At 43.5% G+C, this 23,295-nt stretch overlaps 1 protein-coding gene and 6 non-coding genes across 8 annotated transcripts in view; 2 read left to right on the top strand and 5 right to left on the bottom strand.

Moving 5' to 3' along the window:
* SLC7A13 (solute carrier family 7 member 13) overlaps positions 1 to 8,591 on the bottom strand; it is a 147,402-nt gene extending 138,811 nt beyond the window's left edge. Inside the window, exon 1 of one of the 2 annotated variants that reach the window (XM_029591621.1) lies at positions 8,453 to 8,591. The gene's annotated coding sequence lies outside the window, so the exon portion shown is untranslated. Of the gene's footprint in view, positions 1 to 6,209; positions 6,354 to 8,452 lie in introns of those variants that run through there. The other variant, XM_029591623.1, reaches the window with a different exon arrangement.
* Positions 8,592 to 13,112: 4,521 nt separating this feature from the next.
* On the bottom strand, positions 13,113 to 13,183 carry TRNAG-GCC. The gene has a single exon. It is a non-coding gene; the product is annotated as a tRNA-Gly (tRNA).
* Positions 13,184 to 14,505: 1,322 nt separating this feature from the next.
* On the bottom strand, positions 14,506 to 14,576 carry TRNAG-GCC. The gene has a single exon. It is a non-coding gene; the product is annotated as a tRNA-Gly (tRNA).
* Positions 14,577 to 15,978: 1,402 nt separating this feature from the next.
* Positions 15,979 to 16,051, top strand: TRNAA-AGC. Its single transcript has one exon. It is a non-coding gene; the product is annotated as a tRNA-Ala (tRNA).
* Positions 16,052 to 17,137: 1,086 nt separating this feature from the next.
* On the bottom strand, positions 17,138 to 17,208 carry TRNAG-GCC. Its single transcript has one exon. It is a non-coding gene; the product is annotated as a tRNA-Gly (tRNA).
* A 1,403-nt stretch (positions 17,209 to 18,611) lies between these two features.
* On the top strand, positions 18,612 to 18,684 carry TRNAA-AGC. Its single transcript has one exon. It is a non-coding gene; the product is annotated as a tRNA-Ala (tRNA).
* A 1,086-nt stretch (positions 18,685 to 19,770) lies between these two features.
* Positions 19,771 to 19,841, bottom strand: TRNAG-GCC. Its single transcript has one exon. It is a non-coding gene; the product is annotated as a tRNA-Gly (tRNA).
* Positions 19,842 to 23,295: the final 3,454 nt, after the last annotated feature.

The raw sequence follows: 23,295 nt of genomic DNA, 5'->3' as shown, positions 1-23,295 counted from the left end.
GTTAAATTTTAAAATGTTGCAAGACATATTAAGACTAAAACGTTGCATTGAAATTCTTCCACTGATTTGTTTCAAGATGCATTATAACTGTAATGCGCTGATGAGATATTTACTCACTCCTGAAATTTGCTCGCATCTTTAAATGTGGTTAAGCTAAATGCCTTTTTTGACCCTCCTGATGCAGCCTCCCTGGTGAAAAACGTTCCCGTGTCAGGGCAAACTCTGATTTTCTCAAACCTGGATGACTGTAACTCCTTATTTCTCAGTCTTCCCGCATGCCTCTTAAAACCATTACAGATACTACAAAATGCCTCAGCAAGGTTCTTGTTAGGCTCCGGGAAATTCAATCACATTACACCCTTGCTAATTTCTCTACACTGGATGCCAGTACAATCCAAAATCAATTTGAAAGTATAAATGCTAATATTCAAAATCATTCATTCTAGTAACACCGGTATGATAGATGTGACATTACAGCCATACACACCACAGAGAACACCAAGATCCCAAAATAAAGAACTACTGGCTAATCCAACAATATGGAGCACACACGTGACACAGGTAAGAGATTGTGTGTTTTCCACAGCGGGACCAAAACTTTGGAATTCTTTACCTGTCCTGAAGTGCTACGTGTGATACCAGATTGAAAGAGATTTAAATATGAACTAAAAACATAGCTATTCAAAAATGCATAAACCTAACAAGACATCAGAATGTAGAGATCTACTATAAAAAGAAGGACGAGAGATACTAATTGTAATTGATACATGAAAGATTGTAAGAATATCAATACAAATACAAAATACAGAATAATATGTGAAATGTATTTTATTTTATTTTTGAGCTTCACGTTTTATGTCCTTGATCTTTAATTAATATGCAATTGATAGACGTTAATATCTGGTAATGAATACTTCCTATGTAATCTGTCATTATTTACTGATTTATACTATGAATGTCATTCTTTTAAACTGTTGTGATCACATGGAATGACGGTATTTAAAATGTCAAAATAAATAAATAATATGCATTGTGAATTGCCATCTTGATTTGAAGTGTTAAATAAAACAGCATGAAGACCATCTACTTAGGTTTGTTTATTTCAACTACATCATATTTCCTTCTGCTAAAAATGAAACAATGAGGTGCTGTATATCCGGGCACCGAGCGACCAGTACATGAAGGGGTGAATTTTCAAAAATTTACATGGGGTTTGTGCATGTAAAATCTGCATATACATGTTACACTTGTTAATTAAGTCATGGAAATTCAATCTGACATCTCTTTTGTCTGCATTTTTTGTGGTGGGGACTGAAGCAAGTGGTGAATGGCCTGGGTAAAGCGATGGAGGTCTGGGTCAGCGGATAGAGGTCTCAATGAATTGGTGCTTGGGAGTACACACACAAGTAAACATTTTCATAAATGAGATATGCCAACTTTATAAAATACCTGCCTCCCTGCACCTACATCTGCATGTCTATGCTGAGTTACATACCCCATTCAAAATTCCCCTCCCAATGCTTTTAAAAACTAAGTAAAAGCAGAGCAATCTTCAAACCGCCTTCACTGGTGCAAAATCTGCACATTTTCAAAGTGATTTATGCAGATAAAAAATGTTTTAGCCACATAAATTGGCTGTCTGAACACTGTCCACTCAGAATTTGGCTAAAAGTCCTGAACAATGTGAAGACTTTTAGCCACATTGAGAGCAGTGATGGTGTTGTTGAAGTTAGGGAAGGGAAAAGTTCATGGTTACAAATCTGTTCATATACTTTTAAAGCAAAATTGTTCCTGCTAAAAAAGAACATAAGAATTGCCATTATGATTTTGACTGACCAAGAGTGGCCAATCCAGATCACAAGTACCTGCCAAGATCCCAGACAGTAAAAAGATTCTCTGCTGCTAACACCCATGGATAAGCAGTGGCTTTCCTCAGGTCTACCTGATTAGTAATGGTGTATGGACTTTTCCTCCAAGAACTTGTCCCAATTTCTTTTAAACCCATTTACGTTAACTGCCTTTACCACATCCTCTGGCAATTAGTTTCAGAGCTTAATTGTGCACTGAGTGAAAAAATATTTTCTCTGATTTATTTTAAATGTGCTACTTACTAACTTCATCAAGTGTCCCCGAATGCTTGGATTTCTGGAAAAAGTAAGCAACCAATTTGCATTTACCCTTTCTTTTCCAATTATGATTTTATAGACCTCTATCATAGCCCCCCTGAGCTCTCTTTTCTCCAAATTCAAGATCCCTAACCTCTTTAGCCTTTCCTTAAAGGAGAGCTGTTTGATTCCCTTTGTCATTTTGGTTGCCCTTCTCTGTATGTTTACCAGTTTAGCTATATCTTTTTTTGAGCTGCAGTGAACATAATTGCACAGGATAGAGATGTGCATTTAGGAGAAAAGAAATAATTTCCTATTTTGTTTTATTTCATGCTCAAAATGAAACGATTGAAAATCAAATGAAATTTTGTTGGTTTTCACATTTCAATTTGAAAACAAACAAACAAAAAAAAGTCATCTGAGACCCCAAAGATTTTGCCAGGGCCAGGAAGCTTCTTGGTCCCCACTTACCTGATCCATTAAGGGATATGAACTTGCAGACCAAATGCAGGCCCAAAACCAGGACCCACCCAGAGGCCAGGACTCGACAGCGGGGTCTTGGCCCAGACCCAGATCCAATGCTAGGTCCTTGGCCCAGGTCCAGAAGCTGGTGCCCAAGCCTCGCAGCACCTTGTTTCTTATTCTTTAAAATGATGGCATCCACTTGGGATGCACCAGAGTTAATAAACTGCAGCGCCTCCCTCTCAGTGGAAGTCACCATTTTGTTGTACAGCAGTTCATTTAAATTGCTGAACACCAAAATTGTGACCTCTTCTAAAGAGGGTGTTAACTCCACCGAAGGATCCACAAATTCTTCAGTGGCCTTCTAGGTTTGCCTAGCCTAGCCTCATGGCTTGTTTTGGCCTTCTTGTTTATAGTTTGCCTGCTCTAATCCTGTCGTTGTCCTGTCCCATCAAGTCTTATCCTGTCCTGTACAGTCCAGACCTTGTCCTGTTCTGCCCAGTTCAGTTCTCGTCCTGACTGGCCCAGTCAAGCCCTTGTTTGCATTACCTTCAGTTCTGGCCCTGACTCTCATCCTAGGCCTTGTACTTGGTTGCAATCTGTGTTTCCAGCCCTGCCTGTCTCCAGCCTTGCCTGCTTCCAAGATCCACCCTATCTCCTGTTCCAGCTAAGATCTGCCGGTCATCATAACCCAAGGGGCTCAACCTGCATGGTCGGTGGCTGGTCCAGGCAGAAGACCATCTCCAGTCCTGTTCTGCAGTCCTATGCCACTCCTGTAGGAGTAATCCCTGATCCCAGCCTGCCAGACCATGACAGCTGTGTGAAAATGAAATCTCTGCATGCACTTTCACTCCCCAATCTAACTTTACCCGCTTTTTTTTACATGGGAATAAGTGCACATGCTGCAAAACCACCTACATCCTTTTTCCTGCATCCAGGGCATGAAGGGGAGGGTAAATATGTGTTTCCTGCATTTTTATGCAGGAAACAAATATTTACCCTCATACAAACATTTCATTATTCTGCAGTCCATCCCCCCAATCTATAAGGGAAGGTGATTCTTTATAATACTGCACTGTTTTTTTTTATTATTTTTTAATTAATTTTCTTCACTGTCACAAGCTGATAAATAAGCACCTTCTTTTTCATGGGCTAGAAGGTTATGTCCAGAACTTGCCGGGTCAATGATGGAAGTTGTAAATGATGGCATTCAAGATGGCAGCCAACATACCGCAGGGCTGCTTGCCTGCCTGCCTGCTTGGTGGTGGTTACAACCCTTAACAATATGCATTGGGATTACTACCTTTAACCAATAAACCTTGATGCTTTTGATACAACTGCTCTCCGCTTTGACATTGATCTCCACTTGAATGGCATGGGCAGAAAGGGGGAATTGGATTCAGAGGACAACCAAAATGGACCCCGACTTTTATGGTCTGGGGTACAGACATGAGGGAAAAAGAACAGGACTGCTTCTATGGCCAAGGTCAAAAGCAGAGGTCATCAAGCAGCATTGTCTGAATTTTCAAGATGCCTCCTCACCCAGTAAAAATATTGCTTTGTTAATATATAAGGCTTGGGGATAAACTGCTCGGAACGGCAGCTAATTTCCTTAACAGAAAATGGGGTAACCTGCACAGAGTGGTAGTTACTATCCTTAACAGAAACATGGGGGTAAGTTGCACGGAGAAGCATTTACTATCCTTAATAGTACACATGGGGGTAACCTGCACAAAGTGGCATTTACTATTCTTAACAGATGCATGGGGGTAACCTGCACAGAGCGACAGTTACTATCCTTAACAGATACATGGGGTAACCTGCATGGAGCGACAGTTACTATCCTTAGCAGAAACATGGGGGTAACCTGCACAGAGCGACAGTTACTATCCTTAACAGAAACATGGGGGTAACCTGCATGGAGCGACAGTTACTATCCTTAACAGAAACATGGGGTAACCTGCATGGAGCGACAGTTACTATCCTTAACAGAAACATGAGGTAACCTGCATGGAGCGACAGTTACTATCCTTAACAGAAACATGGGGGTAACCTGCACAGAGCACAGTTACTATCCTTAACAGAAACATGGGGTAACCTGCATGGAGCGACAGTTACTATCCTTAACAGAAACATGGGGGTAACCTGCACGGAGCGACAGTTACTACCCTTAACAGAAACATGGGGGTAACCTGCACAGAGCGACAGTTACTACCCTTAACAGAAACATGGGGGTAACCTGCACGGAGCGACAGTTACTACCCTTAACAGAAACATGGGGGTAACCTGCACGGAGCGACAGTTACTATCCTAAACAGAAACATGGGGGTAACCTGCACGGAGCGACAGTTACTATCCTTAACAGAAACATGGGGGTAACCTGCACGGAGCGACAGTTACTATCCTTAACAGAAACATGGGGGTAACCTGCACGGAGCGACAGTTACTACCCTTAACAGAAACATGGGGGTAACCTGCACGGAGCGACAGTTACTACCCTTAACAGAAACATGGGGGTAACCTGCACGGAGCGACAGTTACTACCCTTAACAGAAACATGGGGGTAACCTGCACGGAGCGACAGTTACTATCCTTAACAGAAACATGGGGGTAACCTGCACGGAGCGACAGTTACTATCCTTAACAGATACATGGGGTAACCTGCACAAAGTGGCATTTACTATTCTTAACAGATACAGGGGGGTAACCTGCACAGAGCGACAGTTGCTACCAAAGAAAATTTCCTGGGCAGACTAGAAGGGCCATTTGGTCTGTTTCTGCCATCAATACTATGTTACAATGTTACTTGTGCACTGACAGACTCACAGTGTTTGAAACGCTCTTTTCCTTCTTAACCGAAGTGTGGAGGATATTCTATTGTCCATAAATCAGCAAGGTCCACTATCACCTTCAGAAGCAATAATGGGAGCATCCCACATAAACTTCCTCTAGGGTTTTTAATAATAAAATTAACTCCTTCTCTGCCAAGGCTTTTGTACCCTACATGTTGAAAGCAATTTTATATTTTGTTTCTTTTTTACACTACTGTTTTGTGTTTTCATACCACAACAATGTATTTATTTATTTATTTAGGTTTTTTTATATACGACATTCTTGTAGAAATTACAAATCACACCGGTTTCCAGAGAACAAAAAACTTTTCATGAGAGCGTTACATGGAACAAAGTGACAAGTAACAATATTGAGCTAACAACATTCTCAAAGTAAATACATAGTGTAATTCGACAATTATTAACTAAATAAAATTTAAAAACAATATATTTACAAACGGAAGTTTATAGTTTTTTAATAGCTTTATATCTAACTATACAAACCATAGCTAATATTTTCAGTACAGAAGGATTTTCCATAGAAGAACAACTCAGGAGGATATTTGTTGACACTTACCCATAATTTACTTGAAACTGGTACAAATCTGGAAAACTACAGCAATGGCCAATACAAATGTTCCCGTTTCAGAGGGATTTGGGGAAATACACCATTGCAGATAAAATAATTACCATTCATCCCTAAACTCTTACTTTGGCCAGTATCAGAAAACAGCTACGGGCACGATATGTAATTGTACAGACACAATTTTCTTAGAAGAAACTGGCAACCTTGAAGCAACCTATTACCTACCCTCTTCCTCTTTTCTCTGTGAATTCAGTAGCTGAACAACAATATGCTGTCCAAGAGTAGTTCATATTTTCCAAAATAAAATGCTGAAACATTTTTCCTTCATGCATTTTTCTTATTTCCAATATCTCTAAAACCGGAACAAAAGTGTGGAAGTGCAATGCCTTTCAGTAGAAATGATCTAATCCAAGGGAGATTATGGTTAAAAAAAATCTTAGGCAGAAAAGGAACATTTGATGACATCGCTTTGTTGAGATCCACTCTATTGAACTAGAGATCTGACTGTCAGATTTGTATTTTATGCTTGAACAAGGGGAGTGGTGCAAAGGTGTATGGGGTGGGAGGTATATGCAAGGGGGCTGGCAGTGTGCAACTTTCTCCTGCTCGTCTCCGTTTTCCAGGGCCCCCTTGTTTTGGCACCCAGGGTGAGTGAGTGCCTGGCTTGCCCACCCATAGATATGAACGGGAGCAAAGGTGTGAAAAAAAACCCAAAACATTTCATTAAGAACTCTTCAGTTCACAAGGGGTAGAGACTAAATTGCCTCTCCTTTCAGAAACTCTCATTTTACCTAACTTCAGGAAATATATGTGAAGATAACTATCCTCATTCAAAGTTGGATGTCTCCCACTACATGCTAGGCCTCATAACTCTGGATACATTTCTAGAATAAGGGAATATTGCTTTCAGAAAATACACGCAAAACAAGATTATGTTTTCTTTTCATTTCTTTTTTTCTTTTTTTTTTTTTTTTACTCTTTGTTGCTTTAGCTGTGATATTCCAACAGACTTCATTTTCATGACTGAACCTGCTGTGACTCTCAGCTTACCAACTGACAAGATTGTTCCATCCTCTAAATCAGGGGTAGGCAAATCTGGTTCTCGTGTGCCTCCGACAAGTCTGGTTTTCAGGCTCTTCAAAATGAATAAGCATGCACTGCCTCCACTGTATGCAACTAAATTTCATGCATATTCATTGTGGATATCCTTGAAAACAAGGTCTGTTGGTGGCACTTGAGGTCCAGAATAGCCTACTCCTGATCTAAGATCTTAGAAATTTGAAGCAGTAGACTGAGATTTACATTTAAAATGATTACAATGGATAAATAAATATTTGCAGGCAGGCTTGGTGGCTCACTGGCCTTGCTGTGCTCTGCCATGCAGAATGACCTGGGTTTGATTCCTCCCCCTCGGTCAGCTGGGGTTGGGGATACTACCGAAAAAATGTTCACATCCTTTAGGAAGGGGGGAGGGGAGGGATTCCTAGTCATTGTGCAACCACAACAGCTCGTGGCTGAATTTAGAATCCATGGTTGCAGGGTCCCAGAGGGAGTCCAGCTTCATTAAATACTGCTGAGGACTGTTACTGCACTTAAAGTAAGTTGGCAGGGGATATAAAAAAAAAGGGGGGAAAAGATCCCCAGGTAGTTGCAAATGAAAGATCATGGTGCCAGATCCCAACCCTGTTTTTCATTGAGCTGGAAGCCTGGGCCAGAACATAATGAAAAATAAATTCACAATAGTTATATGGAACTCTAGTTTTACATAAAGGAGTATGCATTTTTATGTCATTTAAAATGTCCTCCCTAGCATGTAAGAAAACAAACCTATTGCATGGATTGCTTAAATATCTCTATTAAAAATAATAAACTAAGCAAAGGCAGATAACCAAATACTTTTTCCAGCGCACTGCTAATAATCGACTGGTCATACAAAATTGAATTGAAAGGTGAAGGGCTTGCAATCTAGCAGTAACCCACTGAGCCTTCTCCTCCTCAGCTAGCTAGCAGCTATGAGAGAGCTCACCCTTAAAAGAATGGGCACTGAGCATAAATTACAGGAAAAAAGAGGCTCTGAGTAAAGAGTAGCCACTGTGAAAATGCAATTGGTTTTGATGTGATGTGAAGCTTTGTGAAGAAGACAATTAACCACCCAACCCATTAATCCAACAAAATACTTTTCTGGGAAAACTGTCGATTTAGTTTTAAGCCATTGATGGGAGATACCATATGGACAACGGTCATTAGAACCAAAAACTGTTTCCTATACCTCTGTATTTTTTTCAATAAAATGACATAACTATACTATTGCAGCTGCTTATTCAAAATGATCCAACAACCTGTGTTCTTGACCGATAGCCCCATAAATAACATTTTTATATGGTAACACACACACATACACACACATATATATATATTTTACATTCACCGAAAGCTAAGTTGCATTACATTTTTAATTCAAATCTTACCGTTATGATACTGTATTTGCAGCAGCTTCTTTTAATGCACAGGCTACTCAGCGTTCAGGATCAGCATGGTAAATGTTTACTTAGCCCTGCCTCAAAATAACAGTGAGCATTCCGAGTTTAATTTAGCAGCTGGGTTCTCTGAATGGCAATTGATATGAATATCAGTTTTCTCAGTCAAGGGTCATGGGTATTCTGCCTTATGCTGCATGATTTCAGCAACACGTCAAAAACAACAGACTAGTGCAATGAGAGCTTCTTGAAATGAGAAATTCAGCAACAGAGTTAGGATCCATTACTACTAGTATTTTGTCAAGTCCTGACCAATGTGTGTCTTCTTGGAAGTGTGAGTGATGTACGATCTGGATAACGTTAATGAAAGATGACAGTGCAAAGTTTGCCCTTGAGGAATACACAGAACAGATTTGTCAGGCAGCACAAAGAACTTCACGGTATTCAGTCACACCACCACGGGGTTTGTATAGAAAGGGCGTTTCTCTTTCTCTATTGATGGAAACTGCCTTTATTGAACAAGGCAGTATGAGTGCACTTTGAATAGGTGAAACTCACGCAGTGCTTGATTCACTCAGCTTCCGTTCCTGCAGAATTTCACCCAGCCAAGATTTGCTGTTCTCACTAAATAATGAAGGTGTAACCTGTGTTAAAAAGATGCAGCTCAAGGTCTGTGTATCCGTAGAGAGCTGTTTAAATAACTAGAAGTCTTGTGCACTAAGAGGGTAATTTTCAAAACCATTTACATGCTTAAAATCCAGTTTTATGCACATAAGAGGCTGCTCTAAAATTGATCGGGGCTTAGTATATGAAAAGTATGTGCGGTATCTGGTTTCTTCTTGCACACCCTTACGTGCACTGAGGAGAGGTGCTCTGGGACATAGTGTTAAAGTACAGTTGGCACTTAATTATTCGGCTCCCCTAGGCCTCTAGAAGGTGTATGGTGTAAAGAGGTGGAGGAATTCTAAGTTAACTATCTGGTTTTTCCTTGAGAGAGATGTTCCTGTCGGGGTAGTGGTATATTCCTGAGTGGAATGTTCAGCTAAGGATCAGGGGGTGTAGATCTGTTCAATGTGATTGACAGAGAGGTGTAGCCCCTAAGGGCCGGTACTAATGGAAGAGTAAATAATATGCTTCCCATGGGGAACAGGGGCTCTCCCTTGAGTGTGGTATTTTGAGGAGGATATATATTAGATGGCATCCTCTCCAGAGTTATACAGCTTGTGTTTCCAGGAGATCAGGTGGGATTCTCCCCAAGTATCCCAGGAAACCTGAAATGGGAATGCAAAGTGGTTAATTGAAGTGTGAGGCATTTGGATAACAATCTGCAACTGTGGTAAGAACTGGCGAAGACCAGGAGGAAAACTGTGCCTAGTTGGAAATTACCATGGAGCTCAGAGGATATCACTGCTGAATTGTTCTGGATGTTCTGTGAGTACTGGAGAATTGAATTGAAACTAAATAATAATAATAAAGGGAATAATAAATAATAATAAAGGGAAAGAGACTGTGGATAAGGGCCTGTGTAATATACAATTTGAGAGTGAGCAAAGGGGAGAATTTTTTTTCTTGAAGAAATGTCTTGAGAATTTTATTTTTTATTATTTTGAAATGAGACTTCAGATTCTGTTGTCAATTTCCATCAACAAACGGTTTTATTTTTGGAGCACAACATTCGTGTGAACAGTGAGTTCTTTATTATATTGGGGTATTCTCACTCTGGTTTGGCCCTGCAGGTTATCCTGCTCCCAACCCACAGCCCAGGAGACTATTGTGTTTCCTCACCTTGGAAGAGCTGGACAAGAGCTCCCCAGAGCTGGGAAGGTGATCCTGGAAGAAAAAAAGGTTACATGTCTATGTTTTTTATTATTAAAAAAAATGCATAAATGTACATACATAAGATACACCCTTTGAAAAGGAGGTATAACTTTATGTGAGTGAATGTGTGCTCATACAGGGCCAGTTGCTCGAGTATTTTCAAAATGAACTTATATGCATAAGTTTGCTTTGAAAATACTTGCTAAAGGATGTGTTTATAATTACAATAGAAAAATAGAAATGTGATGGCAGAAAAAAAACAAACCTTCCATCCAATCTGCCCAGCAAGTCTCTTATAGTAGTAACTGCCACTCCGTACAGATTAGCGCCATGTCTTATCATCCCTTTACAATCAAAACCAAGCTACTGTCAAAACCATAACAAAATTACTGCTAGCAAGTATTTCATGGGGTGAAAAATAGTATTCTTGATAATTCAGACTGAACTGCTTGAAAATGCTTTGCTTTTGGACTTGGCAATAGAAGCAGTCCTGCACTCTTTTCTTAATGTCTGTATATATGTGCTCCGGATCGAAAAAAGTCGGGGCCCAGTGTTGGCGGTCGTCTGATTATAATTCCCCTTTCCCCCTTTCCCCTCTCTCCTCTGCCTTCGAAGTGGAGAGCGATGTTGCAGTTGTGTCAAAAGAATCAAGGCTGATTGGGGGCAAGATGGTCACGAGTCTCTAGATGCCATACTGCTGTACACCTCTTCACTCATCAAGTTTCTTGCTTTGCCTCATTATGGCTCCGAAGAGAAAGGGGAAAGTCAGGGTTTTTCCCACCGAATCTCGCTTACCTCCTGGCCAGCAGTCAATTGTTATCTTCACGTCTGCTGTGGACCCCTTGGAAGCTCCCAGTGGTGTGTTCCCCACTGCAGCATTCGACGAGGGAACATCGGTGCTTCCAGGGGATGAGGTTTCCTCAGCCACCAGGAAGAGTCTCTGCTGCTGGCCGATAGATGCAAGCTCACTGATGATGCCGATGGAGTGCCGGCAAGTATTTCTCTGCTGGTGTTTGCGAGGGTTGGAGCAGAAGGTGTTGGAGCAGAAGGTGTTGGAGCAGAAGGTGTTGCCTCACCTATTGCTTTGATTGTCTCTGGTGCTACTGCAGCCATTGGTCCTGTCTTTTCCTCTCTGTCTTCTGACAACATCGGTTTGGGAAGAGGATAGGTTTCTTCTTCAGTGGCTTCTGTTTCCCTGGCAGTTCCGCAGTTGCAGAGCTCTTTCCAGCTGCCTGTTAAGCTGATGATTATAAGTTTGGAATCTCTCTGGGAACGTTTGGAGAATTTCTCTAAGATGTTGTCCTCTTCAGTTTCTAGATGGACTTGGTCATCTCTAAACTGGATCCCATGGCTGTGCAGCATGTAAACTCTATTCAAGAACACTGAAGGCAACTTGAAGCTGTTCAACAAGATATTGGAGAAATTCATGCTGTTCAATCCTCTTCTATATGGGACATCTGCATTATCTCTCGCAGGTTAGCATTGATGGAGAACTTTTCTCATCAGTTTAATCGTAGAATCTTGAAATTCCCAAAGGTTTTGGCTGAACTTCTGATGATTACCTTAAAGAACAATGTTCATCAAGTTCTAGGTATTCCACTTGAAGAACCTCCTCTTATAAATAAGTTAACTTTTTTACCATCTTCTCCTTCTGTGAATCCTTCAGCAGGGAATCAGTTTCCTCCTTTGAACCTTACAGAATTGTTTGAATCATCCAGCCAAGAAATAATTGACAGAGTTACTTTGCTTGTATCTTTTATATATGAATCGGATCTTTCTAAAGAAATGTCTTTGTAGTTTTGGAATTTAAATTCTCCTTTTCATGGGCACAAACTGCGTATTTTTCCAGAACAATATGGTAAGACAGATGATCAAATGCTAAGAGAAATCAGGGAAGATAACCAATTTGGCAGTACAATAATAATAAGAGATTTCAATTACCCAAATATTGACTGGGTAAATGCAACATCAGGACTTGCTAGAGACATAAACTTCCTGGATGTAATAAATGACTGCTTCATGGAGCAATTGGTTCAGAAACCAACAAGAGAAGGAGCTATTTTAGATTTAATTCTTAATGGAACGCAAGATTTGCTGAGAGAGGTAATGGTGGTGGGGTCACTTGGCAACAGTGATCATAACATGATCAAATTTAAACTAATAACTGGAAGGGGGACAATAAGTAAATCTGCAGCTCTAACACTAAACTTTCAAAAGGGAAACTTTGATAAAACGAAGAAAATAGAAAAAAAATGAAAGCAGCTGCAAAGGTTAAGTGTTCAACAGGCATGGACATTGTTTAAAAATACAATCCTGGAGGCGCAGTCCATATGTATTCCACACATTAAGAAAGGTGGATGGAAGGCAAAATAATTACCGTCATGGTTAGTTGGCCAATCTGGCTTATTACAACTTCAGTATTCACAGTGTTTGGTTTCCATACTTCTGAATCATCGCCCCTGAATAGAGCATCCCACATGGGTATCTCCCCTACTCAGGAAAGAGCGATTCAAAGAATTCGTTCAGTCTTTCCACGATGGCTAGGTGCCCTTTTGACCCCCCTGCCCCGGTCCGACCGACTACCTCACAGGCTTCTTGCTTCGGATATGTTGAAGCTTACTGAAATGTTGGAGTCTTAAAGCAATGTTGGAGTCACATTAACCGTGCGTATGTTTATTGAATAAGGGTATTATCCCCAGGTAGTAGCCATCATTCCCGCGAGCCACCCACTCCCCTTTGAAGTCCTTCACAGTTCTGGTCTTCACCACTTCCTCCGGAAGGGCATTCCAGGCATCCACCACCATCTCCGTGAAGAAATAAAAGTGGTTACTACTGCATTGGCTGGGAATTGAACCCAGGTCTCCCGCATGGCAAGCAAGAATTCTACCACTGAACCACCAATGCCTCTTTTAAAAAGTACATTTAGCCATTCTATTCCATCCATGATTGTAGAGACCCCTATCATATATCGCCTTCTCCTAGATAAACAGCCCCAACGTCTTTAGCCTTTCCTCAGAGTGGAGTCATTCCATCGCCGTTTTCAGTTTGGTCACCCTTCTCTGTGCCTTTGGCATTGCAACTCTATCTTTCCTGAGATGCGGCGACCGGATAGTGCATTCAGTACTCCAGGTGATGGATCGCCGCTGTGCTTTACGGAGGCATTCGGACAATCGCCTTTTCCTTCTCTATGTCTTTCCCGATCATGCCTAAAGTTCTGTTTGCTTCTTTGACCGCCGCCCCTGTCGCACACTGAACCGATGATTTCACAATATTGCTCACCATGATGCCCATATCCTTTTCCTGCCTGGTAATTCCTAATATGGAACCTATTTTCCACCAGGTGCATAGCTTGGCACTTGTCCATCTTAAATGCCATATGCCATTCGAATGCCCAATCCTCCAGTCACATGGGGTGAATACCATCTGGAGCGGGTGATTTTCTACTCTTTGGTTGGCCAATCTGGCTTATTACAACTTTCATATTCACCGTGGTCGGTTTCCATTCTTCTGAATCATCGCCCCTGAATACAGCATCCTACACGGGTATCTCCTCTACTCAGGAAAGAGCTATTCAAAGAGTTCGTTCAGTCTTTTCACGATGGCTAGGTGCCCCTTTGATCGCCCCCCCCCCCCACCAGTCCGACCGACTACCTCACAGGCTTCTTGCTTCGAATATGTTTATTTCTTTAAAGTTTTAATGATGAGGTTTTGCCTCTAAGGCCAGCTTCTTTTCAAATTCTGTCTAGCACTGACACCTGCTGTTCGTGCATGAAAACATCAGGGCAGGGACAAAGATTAACCTCGTCTGGAGGAAGGCATTCCTACCATGTATGGAAGGGTTAAGTACCGCCACAAGGGGTCACGCAGAGGGTACATCAAGCCCACTATCCTGTTTCCCAGAACGGCCAAGCCGGGTCTCAGGTACCGGGCAAGATCCCAAACATTAAATAAATTCCATGCTGCTATACGCTGTGGTAAATAAGTGCTATTCCCCCAGTCACATTAACCGTGCGTATGTTTATTGAATAAGGGTATTATCTCCAGGTAGTAGCCGTCATTCCCGCAAGCCACCCACCTTCATTCTCGCCCTCTAGATTTCCTGGATCCATGGTGTTTATCCCACACCCCTTTGAAGTCCTTCACAGTTCTGGTCTTCACCACGTCCTCCGGAAGGGCATTCCAGGCATCCACCACCATCTCCGTGAAGAAATAAAAGAGGTTACTACTGCATTGGCTGGGAATTGAACCCAGGTCTCCCGCATGGCAAGCGAGAATTCTACCACTGAACCACCAATGCCTCTCTTAAAAAGTACTTTTAGCCATTCTATTCCATCCATGATTGTAGAGACCCCTATCATATATCGCCTTCTCCTAGATAAACAGCCCCAACGTCTTTAGCCTTTCCTCAGAGGGGAGTCATTCCATCGCCGTTTTCAGTTTGGTCACCCTTCTCCGTGCCTTTGGCATTGCAACTCTATCTTTCCTGAGATGCGGCGACCGGATAGTGCATTCAGTACTCCAGGTGATGGATCGCCGCTGTGCTTTACGGAGGCATTCGGACAATCGCCTTTTCCTTCTCTATGTCTTTCCCGATCATGCCTAAAGTTCTGTTTGCTTCTTTGACCGCCGCCCCTGTCGCACACTGAACCGATGATTTCACAATATTGCTCACCATGATGCCCATATCCTTTTCCTACCTGGTAATTCCTAATATGGAACCTATTTTCCACCATGTGCATAGCTTGGCACTTGTCCATCTTAAATGCCATATGCCATTCGAATGCCCAATCCTCCAGTCACATGGGGTGAATACCATCTGGAGCGGGTGATTTTCTACTCTTTGGTTGGCCAATCTGGCTTATTACAACTTCCATATTCACCGTGGTCGGTTTCCATTCTTCTGAATCATCGCCCCTGAATACAGCATCCTACACGGGTATCTCCTCTACTCAGGAAAGAGCTATTCAAAGAATTCGTTCAGTCTTTTCACGATGGCTCGGTGCCCCTTTGACCCCCCCCCCCCCCCCCAGTCCGACCGACTACCTCACAGGCTTCTTGCTTCGGATATGTTTATTTCTTTAAAGTTTTAATGATGAGGTTTTGCCTCTAGCCAGCTTCTTTTCAAATTCTCTTTTAGCTCGAACCATCAATGTTTACTCCTAACTTGCCAACGCATATGCTTTCTGCTATTTTGATCTCCCGAAACCTCTCTCCAATTATTGAAAGACGTTCTTTTCGCTAAAAAGTAAAAAGCTTGACTAGTATCAACTTTCAGTCTCCTTCCCAATTTCTACCAAAGCAGGAATAGAACCTGTGACAGCTACGGGTCCCGCAGGACAGTGCTTTTAGTGCAGAGCCACTGGGAAGTGCTTGCTGTCTGTCTAGCACTGACACCTGCTGTTCGTGCATGAAAACATCAGGGCAGGGACAAAGAATAACCTCGTCTGGAGGAAGGCATTACTACCATGTATGGAAGCCTGCACTTTCCAGAGTACTTCTGACTACTTCTTCTTTCGAAATGCTGGCATGTGAGCCTTTTCTAGTGATGGATGGTGAGAATGAGGCCTCAGAGGACAAGCAGAACTGCATTTCCAGTGAACTAGGATCTGGAAAAGTGACTTTTCCATCCTGGGCTATAGCAGCAGGCTGAGCTCCAACCAAGCATCTCCCTTAATCTTGCAGGCTCACTCACCACCATTGGGGAATTAGCTCAAGTGGTAGAGCGCTCGCTTAGCATGCGAGAGGTAGCGGGATCGATGCCCGCATTCTCCATGTTGCTATTTCACGGCATGATGTGTGGCAGCAGCAGTTGGCATTTTCTTGGGAAAGCAAAGCTCGGCGACAAGGGACCACCCTATGAAAAAGAAGGAAGGAAAGCTTAGTGAAAATAAAATTATTTTCTCTCAGAGAGGGTGATAGAAAACTGGAATACTTTTGGCAAAGGTGACAGGAGCCAACAGATTGGCAGAATACCAGCATTCATAGGGACAGATAGAAATGGACATCGGGGCAAGACGGAGAGGTCAGACGAAAGACGAAGTAAGGACTGTGACAGCTCAGTAGGCAGATTCAGAAGGGCAGAGGAAATGGACCATATTCTGCTGACATCTTCAGTGTTTCCAGAGAATTGGGTGTTGACTTGAGCAGTGACAGTGATTTTTCAGATGATAGAGCAAGCGGATTGTCCGGAGCAGAGCCTATGTAATGATTTTGCGAGCGGCCCACGAGACAGGGGAATTAGCTCATATGGTAGAGCGCTTGCTTTGCACCTTTTATTTTTTACAAACAAAATAAGTGACATGTAGAAAACCCTGCTACCGCTCAAACAGTCTTTTCCATTTGCCGTTACGTTTTCCAATTGGGGGAAAGCAAGTGCTCGATTACCACACCATGCTTGGTCGATCGATGCCCGCATTCTCCATGCGGCACGGTAAGCACTGCAAATTTCAAATCAAGGTAAACGCTGAAGGGTTAAGTACCGCCACAAGGGGTCACGCAGAGGGTACATCAAGCCCACTATCCTGTTTCCCAGAACGGCCAAGCCGGGTCTCAGGTACCGGGCAAGATCCCAAACATTAAATAAATTCCATGCTGCTATACGCTGTGGTAAGTAAGTGCTATTCCCCCAGTCACATTAACCGTGGGTATGTTTATTGAATAAGGGTATTATCTCCAGGTAGTAGCCGTCATTCCCGCAAGCCACCCACCTTCATTCTCGCCCTCTAGATTTCCTGGATCCATGGTGTTTATCCCACACCCCTTTGAAGTCCTTCACAGTTCTGGTCTTCACCACGTCCTCCGGAAGGGCATTCCAGGCATCCACCACCATCTCCGTGAAGAAATAAAGGAGGTTACTACTGCATTGGCTGGGAATTGAACCCAGGTCTCCCGCATGGCAAGCGAGAATTCTACCACTGAACCACCAATGCCTCTCTTAAAAAGTACTTTTAGCCATTCCTTTCCATCCATGATTGTAGAGACCCCTATCATATATCGCCTTCTCCTAGATAAACAGCCCCAACGTCTTTAGCCTTTCCTCAGAGGGGAGTCATTCCATCGCCGTTTTCAGTTTGGTCACCCTTCTCCGTGCCTTTGGCATTGCAACTCTATCTTTCCTGAGATGCGGCGACCGGATAGTGCATTCAGTACTCCAGGTGATGGATCGCCGCTGTGCTTTACGGAGGCATTCGGACAATCGCCTTTTCCTTCTCTATGTCTTTCCCGATCATGCCTAAAGTTCTGTTTGCTTCTTTGACCGCCGCCCCTGTAGCACACTGAACCGATGATTTCACAATATTGCTCACCATGATGCCCATATCCTTTTCCTACCTGGTAATTCCTAATATGGAACCTATTTTCCACCATGTGCATAGCTTGGCACTTGTCCATCTTAAATGCCATATGCCATTCGAATGCCCAATCCTCCAGTCACATGGGGTGAATACCATCTGGAGCGGGTGATTTTCTACTCTTTGGTTGGCCAATCTGGCTTATTACAACTTCCATATTCACCGTGGTCGGTTTCCATTCTTCTGAATCATCGCCCCTGAATACAGCATCCTACACGGGTATCTCCTCTACTCAGGAAAGAGCTATTCAAAGAATTCGTTCAGTCTTTTCACGATGGCTAGGTGCCCCTTTGACCCCCCCCCCCCCCCCCCAGTCCGACCGACTACCTCACAGGCTTCTTGCTTCGGATATGTTTATTTCTTTAAAGTTTTAATGATGAGGTTTTGCCTCTAGCCAGCTTCTTTTCAAATTCTCTTTTAGCTCGAACCATCAATGTTTACTCCTAACTTGCCAACGCATATGCTTTCTGCTATTTTGATCTCCCGAAACCTCTCTCCAATTATTGAAAGACGTTCTTTTCGCTAAAAAGTAAAAAGCTTGACTAGTACCAACTTTCAGTCTCCTTCCCAATTTCTACCAAAGCAGGAATAGAACCTGTGACAGCTACGGGTCCCACAGGACAGTGCTTTTAGTGCAGAGCCACTGGGAAGTGCTTGCTGTCTGTCTAGCACTGACACCTGCTGTTCGTGCATGAAAACATCAGGGCAGGGACAAAGAATAACCTCGTCTGGAGGAAGGCATTCCTACCATGTATGGAAGCCTGCACTTTCCAGAGTACTTCTGACTACTTCTTCTTTCGAAATGCTGGCATGTGAGCCTTTTCTAGTGATGGATGGTGAGAATGAGGCCTCAGAGGACAAGCAGAACTGCATTTCCAGTGAACTAGGATCTGGAAAAGTGACTTTTCCATCCTGGGCTATAGCAGCAGGCTGAGCTCCAACCAAGCATCTCCCTTAATCTTGCAGGCTCACTCACCACCATTGGGGAATTAGCTCAAGTGGTAGAGCGCTCGCTTAGCATGCGAGAGGTAGCGGGATCGATGCCTGCATTCTCCATGTTGCTATTTCACGGCATGATGTGTGGCAGCAGCAGTTGGCATTTTCTTGGGAAAGCAAAGCTCGGCGACAAGGGACCACCCTATGAAAAAGAAGGAAGGAAAGCTTAGTGAAAATAAAATTATTTTCTCTCAGAGAGGGTGATAGAAAACTGGAATACTTTTGGCAAAGGTGACAGGAGCCAACAGATTGGCAGAATACCAGCATTCATAGGGACAGATAGAAATGGACATCGGGGCAAGACGGAGAGGTCAGACGAAAGACGAAGTAAGGACTGTGACAGCTCAGTAGGCAGATTCAGAAGGGCAGAGGAAATGGACCATATTCTGCTGACATCTTCAGTGTTTCCAGAGAATTGGGTGTTGACTTGAGCAGTGACAGTGATTTTTCAGATGATAGAGCAAGCGGATTGTCCGGAGCAGAGCCTATGTAATGATTTTGCGAGCGGCCCACGAGACAGGGGAATTAGCTCATATGGTAGAGCGCTTGCTTTGCACCTTTTATTTTTTACAAACAAAATAAGTGACATGTAGAAAACCCTGCTACCGCTCAAACAGTCTTTTCCATTTGCCGTTACGTTTTCCAATTGGGGGAAAGCAAGTGCTCGATTACCACACCATGCTTGGTCGATCGATGCCCGCATTCTCCATGCGGCACGGTAAGCACTGCAAATTTCAAATCAAGGTAAACGCTGAAGGGTTAAGTACCGCCACAAGGGGTCACGCAGAGGGTACATCAAGCCCACTATCCTGTTTCCCAGAACGGCCAAGCCGGGTCTCAGGTACCGGGCAAGATCCCAAACATTAAATAAATTCCATGCTGCTATACGCTGTGGTAAGTAAGTGCTATTCCCCCAGTCACATTAACCGTGGGTATGTTTATTGAATAAGGGTATTATCTCCAGGTAGTAGCCGTCATTCCCGCAAGCCACCCACCTTCATTCTCGCCCTCTAGATTTCCTGGATCCATGGTGTTTATCCCACACCCCTTTGAAGTCCTTCACAGTTCTGGTCTTCACCACGTCCTCCGGAAGGGCATTCCAGGCATCCACCACCATCTCCGTGAAGAAATAAAGGAGGTTACTACTGCATTGGCTGGGAATTGAACCCAGGTCTCCCGCATGGCAAGCGAGAATTCTACCACTGAACCACCAATGCCTCTCTTAAAAAGTACTTTTAGCCATTCCTTTCCATCCATGATTGTAGAGACCCCTATCATATATCGCCTTCTCCTAGATAAACAGCCCCAACGTCTTTAGCCTTTCCTCAGAGGGGAGTCATTCCATCGCCGTTTTCAGTTTGGTCACCCTTCTCCGTGCCTTTGGCATTGCAACTCTATCTTTCCTGAGATGCGGCGACCGGATAGTGCATTCAGTACTCCAGGTGATGGATCGCCGCTGTGCTTTACGGAGGCATTCGGACAATCGCCTTTTCCTTCTCTATGTCTTTCCCGATCATGCCTAAAGTTCTGTTTGCTTCTTTGACCGCCGCCCCTGTCGCACACTGAACCGATGATTTCACAATATTGCTCACCATGATGCCCATATCCTTTTCCTGCCTGGTAATTCCTAATATGGAACCTATTTTCCACCATGTGCATAGCTTGGCACTTGTCCATCTTAAATGCCATATGCCATTCGAATGCCCAATCCTCCAGTCACATGGGGTGAATACCATCTGGAGCGGGTGATTTTCTACTCTTTGGTTGGCCAATCTGGCTTATTACAACTTCCATATTCACCGTGGTCGGTTTCCATTCTTCTGAATCATCGCCCCTGAATACAGCATCCTACACGGGTATCTCCTCTACTCAGGAAAGAGCTATTCAAAGAATTCGTTCAGTCTTTTCACGATGGCTCGGTGCCCCTTTGACCCCCCCCCCCCCCCCCAGTCCGACCGACTACCTCACAGGCTTCTTGCTTCGGATATGTTTATTTCTTTAAAGTTTTAATGATGAGGTTTTGCCTCTAGCCAGCTTCTTTTCAAATTCTCTTTTAGCTCGAACCATCAATGTTTACTCCTAACTTGCCAACGCATATGCTTTCTGCTATTTTGATCTCCCGAAACCTCTCTCCAATTATTGAAAGACGTTCTTTTCGCTAAAAAGTAAAAAGCTTGACTAGTACCAACTTTCAGTCTCCTTCCCAATTTCTACCAAAGCAGGAATAGAACCTGTGACAGCTACGGGTCCCACAGGACAGTGCTTTTAGTGCAGAGCCACTGGGAAGTGCTTGCTGTCTGTCTAGCACTGACACCTGCTGTTCGTGCATGAAAACATCAGGGCAGGGACAAAGAATAACCTCGTCTGGAGGAAGGCATTCCTACCATGTATGGAAGCCTGCACTTTCCAGAGTACTTCTGACTACTTCTTCTTTCGAAATGCTGGCATGTGAGCCTTTTCTAGTGATGGATGGTGAGAATGAGGCCTCAGAGGACAAGCAGAACTGCATTTCCAGCAAGCGAGAATTCTACCACTGAACCACCAATGCCTCTCTTAAAAAGTACATTTAGTCATTCTATTCCATCCATGATTGTAGAGACCCCTATCATATATCGCCTTCTCCTAGATAAACAGCCCCAACGTCTTTAGCCTTTCCTCAGAGGGGAGTCATTCCATCGCCGTTTTCAGTTTGGTCACCCTTCTCCGTGCCTTTGGCATTGCAACTCTATCTTTCCTGAGATGCTGCGACCGGATAGTGCATTCAGTACTCCAGGTGATGGATCGCCGCTGTGCTTTACGGAGGCATTCGGACAATCGCCTTTTCCTTCTCTATGTCTGTCCCGATCATGCCTAAAGTTCTGTTTGCTTCTTTGACCGCCGCCCCTGTCGCACACTGAACCGATGATTTCACAATATTGCTCACCATGATGCCCATATCCTTTTCCTGCCTGGTAATTCCTAATATGGAACCTATTTTCCACCATGTGCATAGCTTGGCACTTGTCCATCTTAAATGCCATATGCCATTCGAATGCCCAATCCTCCAGTCACATGGGGTGAATACCATCTGGAGCGGGTGATTTTCTACTCTTTGGTTGGCCAATCTGGCTTATTACAACTTCCATATTCACCGTGGTACGTTTCCATTCTTCTGAATCATCGTCCCTGAATACAGCATCCTACACGGGTATCTCCTCTACTCAGTAAAGAGCTATTCAAAGAATTCGTTCAGTCTTTTCACGATGGCTAGGTGCCCCTTTGACCCCCCCCCCCCCCCCAGTCCGACCGACTACCTCACAGGCTTCTTGCTTCGGATATGTTTATTTCTTTAAAGTTTTAATGATGAGGTTTTGCCTCTAAGGCCAGCTTCTTTTCAAATTCTCTTTTAGCTCGAACCATCAATGTTTACTCCTAACTTGCAAACGCATATGCTTTCTGCTATTTTGATCTCCCGAAACCTCTCTCCAATTATTGAAAGACGTTCTTTTCGCTAAAAAGTAAAAAGCTTGACTAGTACCAACTTTCAGTCTCCTTCCCAATTTCTACCAAAGCAGGAATAGAACCTGTGACAGCTACAGGTCCCACAGGGCAGTGCTTTTAGTGCAGAGCCACTGGGAAGGGCTTGCTGTCTGTCAAGCACTGACACCTGCTGTTCGTGCATGAAAACATCAGGGCAGGGACAAAGATTAACCTCATCTGGAGGAAGGCATTCCTACCATGTATGGAAGCCTGCACTTTCCAGAGTACTTCTGACTACTTCTTCTTTCGAAATGCTGGCATGTGAGACTTTTCTAGTGATGGATGGTGAGAATGAGGCCCTGTAGCACACTGAACCGATGATTTCACAATATTGCTCACCATGATGCCCATATCCTTTTCCTACCTGGTAATTCCTAATATGGAACCTATTTTCCACCATGTGCATAGCTTGGCACTTGTCCATCTTAAATGCCATATGCCATTCGAATGCCCAATCCTCCAGTCACATGGGGTGAATACCATCTGGAGCGGGTGATTTTCTACTCTTTGGTTGGCCAATCTGGCTTATTACAACTTCCATATTCACCGTGGTCGGTTTCCATTCTTCTGAATCATCGCCCCTGAATACAGCATCCTACACGGGTATCTCCTCTACTCAGGAAAGAGCTATTCAAAGAATTCGTTCAGTCTTTTCACGATGACTCGGTGCCCCTTTGACCCCCCCCCCCCCCCCAGTCCGACGGACTACCTCACAGGCTTCTTGCTTCGTATATGTTTATTTCTTTAAAGTTTTAATGATGAGGTTTTGCCTCTGCCAGCTTCTTTTCAAATTCTCTTTTAGCTCGAACCATCAATGTTTACTCCTAACTTGCCAACGCATATGCTTTCTGCTATTTTGATCTCCCGAACACCTCTCTCCAATTATTGAAAGACGTTCAGTTTTCGCTAAAAAGTAAAAGCTTGACTAGTACCAACTTTCAGTCTCCTTCCCAATTTCTACCAAAGCAGGAATAGAACCTGTGACAGCTACGGGTCCCGCGGACAGTGCTTTTAGTGCAGAGCCACTGGGAAGGGCTTGCTGTCTGTCTAGCACTGACACCTGCTGTTCGTGCATGAAAACATCAGGGCAGGGACAAAGATTAACCTCGTCTGGAGGAAGGCATTCCTACCATGTATGGAAGCCTGCACTTT

This window comes from Rhinatrema bivittatum, chromosome 2 (assembly GCF_901001135.1).
Source record: "Rhinatrema bivittatum chromosome 2, aRhiBiv1.1, whole genome shotgun sequence".
In the NCBI taxonomy this organism is placed as follows: Eukaryota; Metazoa; Chordata; class Amphibia; order Gymnophiona; family Rhinatrematidae; genus Rhinatrema; species Rhinatrema bivittatum.
Note: the sequence above shows the minus strand (reverse complement) of the source record. Positions and strands in the feature narration are given on the sequence as shown.